This window comes from Babylonia areolata, chromosome 19, assembly GCF_041734735.1.
Source record: "Babylonia areolata isolate BAREFJ2019XMU chromosome 19, ASM4173473v1, whole genome shotgun sequence".
Lineage (NCBI taxonomy): Eukaryota > Metazoa > Mollusca > Gastropoda > Neogastropoda > Buccinidae > Babylonia > Babylonia areolata.
The window spans coordinates 37,397,273-37,412,221 of record NC_134894.1 but is presented as its reverse complement, the minus strand read 5'-3'; the positions used below and the strand labels follow the sequence as shown (position 1 = coordinate 37,412,221).

The 14,949-nt window shown below is 44.8% G+C and overlaps 1 protein-coding gene across 5 annotated transcripts in view; it reads right to left on the bottom strand.

Moving 5' to 3' along the window:
• The window catches only part of LOC143293670 (GPI-N-acetylgalactosamine transferase PGAP4-like), a 28,044-nt gene extending 15,745 nt beyond the window's left edge, over positions 1-12,299 (bottom strand). Inside the window, exons 1-2 of one of the 5 annotated variants that reach the window (XM_076604810.1) lie at positions 11,899-12,299; positions 10,296-10,748 (exon numbers count right to left, since the gene is read on the bottom strand). The gene's annotated coding sequence lies outside the window, so the exon portion shown is untranslated. Of the gene's footprint in view, positions 1-10,295; positions 11,252-11,279; positions 11,576-11,898 lie in introns of those variants that run through there. The other 4 variants (XM_076604811.1, XM_076604812.1, XM_076604813.1 and 1 more) reach the window with 4 other exon arrangements.
• Between the last annotated feature and the right edge of the window lie 2,650 nt (positions 12,300-14,949).

The following is a 14,949-nucleotide window of genomic DNA, read 5'->3' as shown; positions in this document are numbered from 1 at the left end:
TGTTTAAAGTGAAGAGGAGTTGCGCAACGTCAACCTCACTCTCTCGTCCGGGTCCACCAATTTCCAGTGGCAAGACTAAGTCGAGACGACTGGAGGATGAGCACGGATGCAGTGGATGACCAAGATATCCTTTCGGTGTCTCATCTTGCTCTCTGCACTCCACAGTGCGTTGCTGTAACCGCCTTCCTCTCCGTTGAACCGATAGGTTTCTTCCGCAGATTCTGCCGGATCCAGACTAAGCATGCATGGGTAGACACACCCCGGGGGCCAACTGCCTGTGGCATGCACACAGCACAGTGGAGCTAGATGGCCGTCGGTGGCTCTCCTGAGCCAACGCCCTTTTATGGATCTCCATAAGGGTGTCTAGCCACCCGCCTCACCAGTCCCGGAAGGGAGCGGTGGGAGTGCCGGTTTAGTCGCCGGCAACCCGACCCTGAACAGGTTGTACTGGATTACAGGTTACCAGTAGCAGATCTAATGACCTGACCTGACATAAGGTTACCAGTAGCAGATCTAATGACCTGACCTGATATATATATATATATATATATATATATATATATATATATAAAGAGAAGTAGATGCTCGACCAACGCGCTGACCGAGCGCTCTGGTCAGACGTTGAGGGCCAAAAAATGCTCCAGAGAAATAATTCAACACTGAAATGGACAAAACGCCAAAAAACACAACTGAAATATAAAATAAAATGTAATAATACACGTAGAAGACAAACAATAAAAAAAAAATATTAAAAAAAACCACAACAAATTCAAATAAATTAAACTTTGAAGACAGGAGTGCTTTTGTTTCGAAAGCAACTCAGCTCGGAACAGAATGTTTGCTTTGTGTCAAGATTTTTCTTAAGTCTATGGAATAAGCCGAGTAAGCAGACCCTAAAAAAAAAAACAATCTTCACGCCGCTGAGCAAACGTAGCCGCGCTGGTTAGCGCAGATCCATCGCTCATGATTGCTACCCAGCCCTGGGCTGAAGGTGCAAGGACGGAGGAGAAGGCCTGAGACATGAACGGGCCCTGGACACTCCTGTGCAGTGTGGTACACGCCCATTACTAACACACACAACACACACACACCACACACACACACACGCACACACACACACGCACACACACACACACACACACACACACACACACAATCAATACCACGACAGCACAGCAGGGGTATAGGGTCGGAGGGAGTCAGGGAAGGGGGAAAGGTTGTGGAAGGGTCGGGGAAGGGGGGCGGGGGGGGGGAATATGGTCAAGACCAGTAATGAGCAATGCCATTTCGCTTCAAAAGCGAGAAACAGCATCCGGTGGACACTTTTAACAAAGCTGGACGACCTTGATCTATCCGACGATCTAACCCTTCTTTCCCACGTCCAACATCAGATGCAGGACACATCGACACCCACAGAGGGAAGAGCAATATCTCTGAGGCCAATGCAGCGAACACAACACCCATCAGGCTGGAAGGGCGAGGAGATAGAAGAGGTGGAGAGCTTCACATACCTCTTATCGGCAGCATAATTGACAAGCATGGCGAAACAGATGCTGATACTGGATTCCGCACTGGCAAGGCAAGGGCCAACGACCGAAAAATGTCAGGGGAATCCAGAGATCTCACAATCAACACCAATATCAGGATCTTCAACCTGACCTGCTCCATGGAGCAGAGACCTGGAAGAACCATTGTCATTGCCATGAAGAGAATCTAAACTTTCATTAACACTGCCTTCAGAAGGATGCTTTAGATTCGCTGGACAGAAAAAGACACGAAGTACGGGAACGAACAAGACAGCGGCCTGCAGAAGAAGAGATCATCCAAAGAACGCTGGAGATGGATCGGCCACACACTCCGAAAGCCTCCATCCAGCACTACAAGGCAAGCCTAAAATCTGCAAGCAAGAGAAAAGGAAAAGAGGACGTCCAAGAAAAAAACCCCATCGTGCCACGACCTGGAGGCAGACATGAAGAGGACAGGCCGCAGCTGGGGACAACTGGAGCGACGGACACAGGACCGGGATGGCTATGAAATACACTTGTTGGCGGCCCGTGTATCAGGCGGGGCAACAGACGTAGGTGAGGTGAGGAGAGTAATGACTGTGCAATAAATAAAAAAAAAATAAAAAAAAAAACCCAGCAGCTGCATCCTACATCCAGTGACATCAGCCCGGGCATCTCGCTTGTTGTTAATTATTAACAATGAATGTCCAAACTTGGTGCATGCACGTGGTCCTCAAAATGGGTGTGTGGGTGTAAATTAATTATCTGACACAATACCAGTTTCATAAAACAATAACTGTAGATTTGCAACAACAAATTCAACTTTGGACACATAATTATTTAAGGAAACAGTTTTTAAACCTTATTCGGTCTTATGTATTTCTAAATTACATAAATAAAAGCTAGTAGAATAACGACAAACGGCACAATATGAACAATTACTGGTGATCGAAAGTGACATTCAAACACACCCGGATTGTCTAACAACAACTGGGGGAATTATAGGTCAATGGACCAGCAAGGCAGAACATCAGAAAAGAAGACGACAGAAAGAATTACTGGAAAAAGTCAGAGACATAGGGCGCTGGCGATAGAAAAGAGGAAATATCTAGCACAGAATTTCCAGGTGGGAATACTATTCATTACTGGAAAAAAACAAACAAACAAACAAAAAAACCCAGCTTCGGCGTCCCCATGGGTACTAGTAGGAACCTATGCCGTTGATGAAGAAAAACCCAATCACAAAACAAGCAAAAACAAACAAACAAACAAAATCCAGTTTCGGCGTCCCTATATGTACCAACAGGAACCTATGCCGTTGATGAAGAAAGACCCAATCACAAAAAAAAAAAAAAATAAAAAAAAAATCAATCACGAAATACTGGCTCCACGTTCCAGTCTATGAATACATAGGTTCTCTTTCGAGGTTTCGCTTCAGCTAAGAACTAAGTGTCAGCTTTAAAGCACAACACTAGCTTACGTTAAGGACACAACAACCATTTCCATCCAGTCGCTCGAGTCTGCCCCAATAGTAATTATAACAACATGTGGTAGTGGCCAGTATTACCAGTTACACAACAGGCTTACTCAGAGACCTGGAGGAGTAGGGAGGGAGAGAGGGTGAGAAGGGAGAGAGGACGTAGCAGTAGTAGTAGTAGTAGCAGTCATGTAAGCAAGCCTCACTGGACACAAATCCTCCCACTTCCCCCCCACCTCCTCTCGCCCCCTTCCCTCCCTCAGCCCCCACACCACACCCCCTCCAAAAATATTGTCCCACGCCACTACTCTCTTTCCTTCACAGAGTTACTGCCACTCGGCCTGTCTGTCTGTCTGTCTCTCTCTCTCTCTCCTCTTTAGTAGTTCTGCACTGATGATTTTTTCTCTCTCTCTCTCTCTCCACACTCTGTGTGTGTGTGTGTGTGTTGTTGTTTTTTTTCTCTAAGATGCATCTCCTGTACGTATTTTTCTTTTCTTTTCTTCTTCCTTTATATTTGTAGTGGATGTGGATTAGCAAGGACAGATTGGAGAGGTCATGCAAAAAATATTTATACTGGAATAAAAAAAAAGTTTCGAGTTCTGAGTTCTGAATTCCGAGTTCTCTCTCTCTCTCTCTCTCTCTCTCTCTCTCTCTCTCTCTCTCTCTCTCTCTCTCATATGGGAAAATGTGTGTTCTTCTATTGTCTTTATGTCCACTCTCTTTCTCTCACTTCAGTCATGTCTCTTTCCTTTATTCTGTGCGGTTGTTATGCTCACTAAGCGTAATAACCTATTTAGTTCAGGCCTGTCAACCTAGCATTTGAATGTGTCTTGTCTGTATCTGCTAATGCGCTACAATATTCACTCCATGTCTACCTAAAACAGACATACGTTCAGCAATCTGATTGGTGAAAAATATACAAAATAAAGTAGGGCTCATGACACATCCCTGTAGTAAACCAAGAGAGAGGGAGACAGAGACAGAGAAAAAGATAGAAACAGTGTGTGTGTGTGCGTGTGTGTGTATGTGTGTGTGTGTGTGTGTGTGTGTGTGTGTGTGTGTGTGTGTGCGCGCGCGATGTGTGTGTGTGTTTTTGTTGTTTTTTTTGGTGTGTGTGTGTGTGTGTGTGTGTGTGTGTGTGTGTGTGTGTGTGTGTGTGTGTGTGTGTGTGCGTGTGTAGTGTGTGTGTCTGTGTATGTCGTGAGTGTGAATGTGTGTGTATGCATGTGTGTGCGCGTGTGTGTGTGTGTGTGTGTGTGTGTGTGTGTGTGTGTGTGTGTGTGTGTGTTTGTGTCTGTGACTGTGCATGTATGTCACAAGATCACAAGACAATTTATTGTCCTTAAAAGGAGATGCTTGGTGTAGTGGCACACATTTAAATTCTATATCGTACAAATATAGACATGTATACATCATAAGCTATTCAGCTGATTTGCATACGCTCAGAAGCACACAGTCTCAGCTGCATCAAATAAATGGAGGAGAGTTCATAACATAGATGAATAATCAAATAATCAAATACATAAATAATGGCAACAACAATAACAATATCAATAATAGTAATAATAATAATAATGATGATGATGATAACAACAACAGTAAGAATAATAACAACAACAATGATACTACCACTGCCAGTACTACTACCACCACAATCACCACCACCACCACTACTACTACCAATAATAATAATAAATGAATGAATGAATGAATGAAGACTTCTTGTCCTATACTAGAAACTAGGCACACCCTGGGATTAAAATGAAGAAGAATAAATCAATAATACATGATGAAAAATAAAATGTGCACAGTCGTAGTAGACACACACACACACACACACACACACACACACACATATATATATATATATATATATGTGTGTGTGTGTGTGTGTGTGTGTGTGTGTGTGTGTGTGTGTGTGTGTGTGTGTGTGTGGCATTCCTAAACAAAGTAAGAACAAACTAATAATACATGGTGAAAAATATGAAAAATAAGCACAGTCAGTATGATGTAAGACTTACAGTTTGAAAAATTTAAAAATAAGCACCATCTAAAAACAAACATAATCAGCATCTATGACGTATGGTTAAAGATAAAATATGGTGATAAATGGAATTGCTCTCTCTTCGTCACAACATAATATTAATAGAACAGACCCAAGTTTAAAATTTCCGAAACTAAAATATCAAGCAAACACACACACACACACACACACACACACACACACACACACACACACACACACACACGTGCACGCGCGCGTGTGCGCACACACACATCACACGCATTTTAATGTGCACACCATAATTGAAAGTCAACCAGCTCACTGAACCAGGAAGCCAGGCACCAACCCATCAAATCAGTCAAAAGCAGTCAGTCACGCACAAACAGTGACGCATCCAGTACATAAAGGTGGTGAGAAGTGTCACAGTTCAGTAAACCGGGCACGTGGACAGTAACGAGGGGGTGGGAGGTTGGTGCGGGGGGGGGGGGGGGGGGGGGGGGGGGGGGGCAGTAGGTAACGCTGGAAGGTGGTGGGGGTGAGGGGTAACTTATCTAAATAAGTACTGGGATGGAAGATAGTGACACCAGTTCAGACCTCGTAGGTTCTTCCCCTGAACTCGTTCAGACCTCTGATAGCGGATTATATTGTTTGTGTCAGGTCAGGTCATTAGATCTGCTACTGGTAACCTGTAATCCAGTACAACCTGTTCAGGGTCGGGTTGCCGGCGACTAAACCGGCACTCCCACCGCTCCCTTCCGGGACTGGTGAGGCGGGTGGCTAGACACCCTTATGGAGATCCATAAAAGGGCGTTGGCTCAGGAGAGCCACCGACGGCCATCTAGCTCCACTGTGCTGTGGATTGCTTTTGCTTCAGACCTGTGCAGAGCACGAACTGCTGATAACCAACACAGTTTTCTGCCTCCCTACCCGTAACAGGACGTCATGGATGCACCCTCGCTCAAAGCATTGGCATCTCATCGATTATGTCATCGTCAGGAAAAGGGATAGGCAAGATGTACGTGTAACAAAGACCATGTGCGGCGCCGAGTGTTGGACAGACCATCGCCTTGTAGTCTCGAAGCTGAATATTCGAATCCAGCCCAAGAGACGCCCCCAAGGCCAGAAGGCTCCAAAACGGCTCAACATCGCTAAGCTGAAAAACATCACCATCAAACAGTCCTTTGTGGAGCTGCTGGAAGATCGTCTGGAATCCGCCTCTCTGGACAACCAGAATGTGGAGTCTGACTGGAAGACCCTGCGTGAGCTGATCTATAGTACAGCTTCAGAGACCCTGGGACCCATGTCCAGAAAGCACAAAGACTGGTTTGATGAAAACTGTGATGAAATCAAGCAGCTTCTGGATGAGAAACGCCGTCTGCATCAAGCCTACCTGAGCAACCCAAAGTCCACATCAAAAAAGGATGTGTACGATGCCATCCGCAGGACTGTTCAGCAAAAGTTACGCCAGATGCAGGATAAGTGGCTGAGTGACAAAGCTGATGAGATCCAGGGATATGCTGACAGGCACGATATGAAGAGGTTCTATGATGCCTTAAAAGAAGTCTACGGCCCCACATCCTCAGGATCATCCCCCCTCCTCAGTGCAGATGGGAATACCTTGATCACCGAGAAGGAGAAAATTCTCGAACGCTGGGCTGAGCACTTCAACAGTGTCTTAAATCGCCCTTCCTCCATAAATGATGAAGCCATAGACCGTCTCCCACAAGTTCCCATCAACGAAGCACTGGACGATCCGCTAACACCTCTTGAGACCCAGAAAGCAATTCGTCTGCTATCTAGTGGCAAAGCACCTGGCTCAGACTCCATACCAGCAGAGGTCTACAAGGATGGAGGCACTGTGCTGACTGAGAAGCTCCATCAGCTGTACTCACTCATGTGGAAAGAAGAGACGATCCCCCAGGATTTCAAAGATGCATCTATCATTCACTTGTACAAGCGAAAGGGGAACCGGCAAGCCTGTGATAACCATCGAGGCATTTCCTTGCTCTCCATCGCAGGCAAGATACTTGCCAGGATCCTACTAAACCGCCTCACAGCACACCTTGACCAAGGTCATTTGCCTGAGAGCCAATGTGGATTCCGGAAAGAGCGCGGAACCACCGACATGGTGTTTGCTGCAAGGCAGCTGCAAGAGAAATGTCAGGAGCAAAATGCTGATCTGTTCTCCACCTATGTCGACCTCACTAAGGCCTTCGACACCGTGAGTAGAGAGGGACTGTGGAAGATCATGGCCAAGTACGGATGCCCTCGGAAATTTATTTCCTTGGTCAGCCAGTTCCATGAAGGCATGCAGGCTCGAGTCCAGGACAAAGGGGAAACATCTGCTCCTTTTGCTGTCACAAATGGTGTCAAGCAAGGCTGCGTCCTGGCTCCAACGCTGTTCAGCCTCATGTTCTCTGCAATGCTTACTGATGCCTTCAGAGATGGCGATGTTGGAATCGGCCTTAAGTACCGAACAGATGGTAAGTTGTTTAACCTCAGAAGGCTTCAAGCAAAAACGAAGGTCATGACAGACATCATCAGAGACTTTTTGTTTGCTGATGATTGTGCCCTCAACGCTGGATCTGAAGCTGACATGCAACTCAGCGTTGACAAGTTTGCCACTGCCAGCAGGAACTTCGGCCTTACCATCAGCACGAGGAAAACTGAAGTTCTCCATCAGCCAGCCCCAGGGAAACCCTACGTTGAGCCCAACATCACAGTCAACGGTCAGAGACTCAGTGCGGTGGAGCGGTTCACATACCTTGGCAGCACACTGTCACGAAATGCGACCATCGACGATGAAGTGAACGTCAGGATTGCAAGAGCAAGCGCAACTTTTGGTAGACTCAGTGCAAATGTCTGGAACAGAAGAGGCATTAGTCTTGAGACCAAGCTAAAGGTCTACAGAGCAGTAGTTCTCCCCACACTACTGTACGCCTGCGAAACTTGGACAGTGTACCAACGACATGCCAAGAAGCTGAACCACTTCCACACAACATGCCTCAGGAAGCTACTGAACATCAAGTGGCAAGACAAGACCCCAGACACAGAGGTGCTCGCAAAAGCCACCCTTCCCAGCATCTTCACCATCCTGATGAAGTCCCAGCTTCGCTGGGCTGGACACGTGGCGCGCATGCCAGACCATCGGCTGCCCAAAAGGCTTTTCTATGGCGAGCTGCAACAAGGGAAGAGACCGTGACAAATGGCGTGCTGCTGTGCACAAAGGCGCCAAGTTGTGCGAGGCCAACAGGACTGCTGCAGCTGTTGAGAAGAGGCAGGCCAGAAAGTCACGGGCAAACAAGCTCCCTGACAATGGTATGCCTGTCTTTGTCTGCCCCAACTGTCAGCGAACATTCCGTGCGCAGATTGGACTATTCAGCCATCTGCGCATTCACAGATAGATTCATGAGCATCCTCCCCCCCCACCCCACCACCACCCTCCCCCCATCCCCCAGCTGGATGACAACGATGGTCATCATCGATCTCTATGGACACACACCATTTGCATGTGTGTGTGTGTGTGTGTGTGTAGTGTGTAGTGAATGTGTGTCATCTTTACACCGTGCATCGTGTGCCATATGTGTGCTGTATCTGCAGTGTATGTGTAGTGTGTATGGTCTGTGTGTGTGTGTGTGGTCCGTAGTGTGTATTGTGTGTGTGTGTTTGTGTGTTTGGTGTGTGTGTGTGTGTGTGTGTGTGTGTGTGTGTGTGTGTGTGTGTGTGGTCGGTCTATAGTGTGTGTGTCTGTGTGTGTCGTGAGTGTGGATGTGTGTGTCGTGAGTGTGGATGTGTGTGTGTCTATGTGTGTGTCTGTGTGTATGTATGTGTGTGCGTGTGTGTGAATGTGTGTGTGTGTGTGTGTGAGTGTGAGTGTGTGTGAGTGTGTGTGTGTGTGAAGACTTGCATACACATAGGTTTCCTGGCACGCACTAATGCCGGATGTTTCCCATGATGTAGTTGGAAAAAGTTTGTGCACTATGGCTGACGTAGATTTTATTGCATAAATATATCAGTGTATGTTTGTACTCAGTTTTCAAACATGAACATGTATTTGCTTTGTTTATGTTTTTGTTTGCATATTTCCACACATTAAAACAACGGTCCTCCGGCTAAATCACATGACCTTAAAAACTTAACAAAGTAAACATATACATCTTTTAAAATTCTTTTTTTAAATGAAGGAAATCTTTCACACCCACCCACCTACCCACCCATACACACACCCACACCCACACACACGCACACACACACACACACACACACACACAGCCTCAGTGCCTCTCTCCTCATGTCTTCCCCAATCAATCTCAGTCTCTCTCACGGCTGAATCTCAGTCTTCTCAGCCGGCCCTCGCATCTCCGCCCCTTCCCCCCTTCTCCCACCCGACACCCCCCCACCCCCCACCCCCCCCACACACACCCCACTTCTATTCACGGGAAGCAAAAGCTCCCCCTCCTCCTCCTCCTCCGTCTGTCTTTCATCTTAATTAGTGTCTCTCCATGCGTCCTCTGTCACTGATGTCTCTGTCTCCTTCTCTTCCTCAGTCGTTCAGAGATAGAGAGAGAGGGAGAGAGAGAGAGAGACGGAGAAGACAAGACAAAATTCTTTATCTTCGAGGATAATAGATAGCATAAGCGCGCTATATATTTTCTTTTTCTTTAAACTTTTTTTTGAAAGAGTGACCGAGAGAGATAAATGAGTAAGTGAAAGACGGAGAGAGAGAGAGAGAGAGAGAGAGAGAGAGAGAGAGAGAGAGAGAGAGAGAGAGACCTTGTAAGAGAGAAAGGGGTGGGGTAAGATATGTATATGTGATATGTGTACACACACACACACACACACACACACATATATATATATATATATATATATATCAATATATATATATATATATATATATATATATATATATATATATATATATATATATATATATATATATATATGGCGCCCACTAATCACTTTCCGGCCGAATAAATTTGCTCTGTAAGCTGAGTGCTTTAAAATTACACTGAACTCAGTAATAGCTCGAGAGTGGAGAGAGACTCAGGGACGCCGGAGAGAGAAAAAAGAGTGAGACAGACAGACAAACAAACGGCTGTCAGACAGACAGATAATACTAATGGACAACTGAGAAACATGGGACTCATATAAGAGGCCGGCGGATCCGCATAGATCTGTCCGTCGAGAGAGATGAAAATAAACCACAAAGGAAGGCAGGCAGGCCATCACCACACCCGCACACCACACCACACACCCACAACACATGAAAAACGAACTGCTGCCCTTCCCCCGCCCAACAACTGACCTTCCTATCTCCTCCTCCTGCTGCTGTCTTGCTGCTGTCTCTCTTTGTTCGTCTCTCTCCTCTTCTCTCCCCGCGGCGGCCTCACCACCACTCACCACTATCACCACCACCACCACCACTACTTCCACCACCATGAGGAATAAATCCGCACGATCATCAATAACATCAACAACACTCTCCCCCGTACATTGGAACGACCTCCATCTTGTGTCAACACTGAGCATCAGTCGAACGGCGCTTCGATAGCGATGGCCACAACGCTACCTCTCTTTCTCTCTCTCTCTCTCACTCTCTGTGCGTCTCTTAAGTCTGTTTCCCTTCTCTCTACGACACAAACAAGCCGTTCAGCATCCTTTTCCTTTTGCATGCAGTGTCAGTATGTCCTCAGTTGCTGATTATCCGCACAGCACAGACATCTCTGCTTCTTTCCGTTCCGCCAAGCCTTTTACTCTCCTTACATCATTTACCGGGCTTCAGCGAGCGATCGGTAGAGAGAGAGAGAGGAGAGAGGAGAGAGAGAGAGAGGGGAGGGGGACGAAGATAAGAGGAACGAACACCCATCACACACACACAGACACACACAGTGGCAGGTTCACAAACTCGCAGTCACACACACCCACACCTTCACACAACCTTCGGGAGCTATCACTTCCACCAATCGTTCGGTGCCAAGCCGATTTTCGACTGAACAACACAACCAGCACAGGAGTAGAGAATCTACCACCACCACTACTTCTATTACTGCTACTGCTTGAACTACATGTACTAGAACTACTACAGCTACCACTTCCACTACTACTGCTACTGTCAAAATGTTCGTGAGCAGTGAAACTGAACACAGCCGCTAGTGACAACTGAGGACACAATAGTTTCATTGTCACTTTCAAGGAGATACCAAAGCGTGCCGGAACTAACTGATATGTAAGCTACACGACGTAAAACAATGGAAAAAAAAAAGAAAAAAAAAAGAAGCAAATGACTGACCTGCCACTGATAAAAATCCAACACGCTGCTCGGAGGCCTTCAGAAAGATAACAACCCAACCCACCCCGCGGTTTCACTTTAACTGTAGAACACGCTCTCAAACGTTCGACTGAACGTCTAAAACCTACGGTGACCTGTTACTGTGACCTGAAACTTTTCGCTTCCTTCACCGGAAAATCACATCAGTTGTGACACGTTTCTCAAATTTTTACCTGCAAATTCACGAGACTAACTGAGGCTGCAAACAGCAGCAGCATTCTCGGCTACACTGACGCTTTGTGTAACCCGGTTTGCACACATGTCAGTGTTTTGGGCGCCCCCACCCCCACCCCCAACCAGCCCCTTCCGCGGTAATCCTCTCCACGTGAACTGTTTACACACGGGCGCAGAAAAGCTGATTGACAAAAAACAACATCAAGGCCAAAAAGATATGGAAACCTTTACTTTGCCAAAACGGAAATTAAAAAGATGAAGAACATAGGGAGGGTACTGGGAAGTAAGAAAGAAAGCCGAAAAATCAGTCACGAAGCAATGTGTATCGCCTTCATAGCATGTCGATTCTACCACCACCGCTAGTACTACAACTAGTGGGGCAAGTATTGGTCAAAGAGATACTCACACTTGAAAGCAGTAGTTTTCCGACGGCAAACGAAAGCTGGACAAAAAACTAACCACACATTTGTAGGAAAACCCTGAAGTGGACGGGGGTAAATGGTGTTACCAGTCAGGTAGATGTAACATGCGTCGTCGATCGAGCTCACCAACTGTACTTGCTCTGTGTAAAACGAGTCTACTCATATGACCAGTGTGTGACCTCAACCGCTGGCTGACAATGTCGTTCTGACGTGATGACAGTTAGGTAGTTAACTGGGTGGCATGAAGTGTACATTGTCAGGTATCGTACGTCATGTGTGAAACTGACTGACTGTGTGACCGAAACAGTCTTGAATACAATGCCTTCAGTAATGTTAGGGAGGTGGTAGTCCAGGGCAGATACAAAAATGGTTAAAATGTCTACAACAAAACTGTTCTTTTCACGATAAAATAGAATAAATCATACTGATCACGCTGATATAAACTTGCATGAGCAAGCCAGAGTTACGCAAGCGCGGTATAAGGGGTCGCCAGAGGAAAGCGTTTAGCGCGGACAGTACTTGTGGCTGACTGCTGCCGCGCTGATGCTGTCCTGTACCTCCGTTAGTAGGTCACTGCGGCAGATGACAGATGCCGTACAGAAAATAAGAGAACTTTTTTGGGTCAAAAGGAAACAAAATTTTAATTTCATCTATTATATTATACTAAATTGGTAGAAAACGCAAATTTGCTTTTATGACTGTTTTACAGTTTCTTACCAGTCCTGACATTTCATAAAGAATGAAATCGGTATTATACCGACTGCAAAGGTGAATTAACGAAGGCAGCACGGGATCATTTAGTTCGTAAGAACAATTATTGTGACATTTTACGCAATGCACAACTTGGAAATACTTCATGCTTTGCTTATTAACGTGTAGTTTTTGAATATCTCAATACCTGTTAACTAGGTTTGTTTAATTAACATTGTCGGAGCACTGTCCAGACAATTAATTCAGAAAGCATGAAAGGCAGATGATGGCAAAATCGACCAACATCATATCTTGATGTAAAAAGAACGGTATGAAATATATATTTTTCTTTGGAAATGAAGCGGTATTTGCAAATGTGACTCACGAACCCCTGCGCTGAGAAGACACGTCGGTTTAGCGTGGAAAAGAAAATGTATCTGGCTGGAGTATGAAGGTGGCAAAATGAAGTGCATCAGATAGTCATGAAGAGCAACGACTGCTTGGAAAATGAAAATGGGCCAGTCTCCAGAACTTCGTTGGAAATGGGGGTCTCTCAGTCTGATTCAGTATAAAAATGTGTTTACAATGATTATTCAAATGTTTCACATGTTATCAGGATTGCAATTAATTAGGGAAATGTCTGCAACAATTTTGTGAGAATATGGTTTGTTCTTGTGTCTTAAATGTGTTGAAAATTATTAAAAACATCCAAAATTTTGGCGCCATTTTGTGACATGGCAATGTGTCTAAACATGAAGTGATCAGAAACAAATAAGAGCAAACCTGATTAAAATCCAGTACATACAGACCTGATCTATATTCATTCGTTGTGATAATAAAACATTGATCATGAGTAAAAATGGTACATTAAGTTTGAAATATTACGCAAAAAACCCGCGTGACAGACGTAAACAAACCGTTCCTCTTGACGTATTTTTATTCATTCAAATGCAAGCACATTCATGAATACACTACACGTTCTTTACTTGCAACAGGTGGTCAACACATCTATCTTCTGCAGCACATACACTCATTTTCTGAAAACAAAATGTCTTTTCAACTATTTAAATGCAATCGACGTCGCATATTAATTTTCAGTTCCGCTTTTCTGTGTTACTTCTGTGCATGTAAACGACCCAATAAAAATATACATGTAAACAAAATTAGAACTGTTTCCACATAAATCATGCGGATTCATCACGGAAAAGCGTAAATCGGTTTGACAAACATCCTTCAATCGTGTGTGTTTAGGCACAGATTCAGAGAATGTGTTGTTTCCGACAGCGTGTGAGATGTACATGTGTTAGATGGAAATCTCCGATATGTTCATTCGCATCCCGTGGTTGCTATAAAAAAAAAAATATATATATAAAAACCCTAAAAAAAAAACTGTGTATGTTAATTTCGTCGTTGTTATTTGTATTTGTATTTCTTTTTATCACAACAGATTTTTCTGTGTGAAATTCGGGCTGCTCTCCCCAGGGAGAGCGCGTCGCTACACTACAGCGCCACCCATTTTTTTGTATTTTTTCCTGCGTGCAGTTTTATCTGTTTTTCCTATCGAAGTGGATTTTTCAGTCTACAGAATTTTGCCAGGAACAACCCTCTTGTTGCCGTGGGTTTTTTACGTGCGCTAAGTGCATCCCGCACACGGGGCCTCGGTTTATCGTCTCATCCGAATGACTAGCGTCCAGACCACCACTCAAGGTCTAGTGGAGGGGGAGAAAATATCGGCGGCCGAGCCGTGATTCGGACTAGCGTATTCAGATTCTGCGTTACCTCTAGGCCATCACTCCACTTATGGTTTGTCTGTACATTTATCTCTGATCCGATTAAGTTTAGACACAATCACTGTTTCTGACACATGGCGAGATGCGGTAATATATGGATACTGGCGTAAGATTTCGAAGCAAGTCAACACATGTAGTTCAGTAAGACTGTTTTCAGTTGAAGACTTGTTGCATCAAAAGTTCCAAACAACAAAGTTCAAAGTAGAAAATCACCCCCTTAAATTACCTTGATTTTGGCTTTTGCTGTCTGGTGAAGTTTTTCTCGAAATGATATAGTTTATCAGTTCATAAGACAGACGAAGTGTGGAACGATAAAAAATTGTTGTATCCGAAACATGTCAGTCCCTACGCGCTTATTGTTTTGCAAAATTTGATTAGAACAGCCACATTTTACATCACACAAGTTCTGAAAAACCAAAGTATACATTGATTGTGAATAAATTTCTTAAAATTAATAAGTTTGAAGCATTTCACGTTTAGTTGTGCTTGAGATGAAGTCAGGTGTCACATTCGGACACGGAACACATGTTCTTTGGTTCTGCTTTATGCAGATAA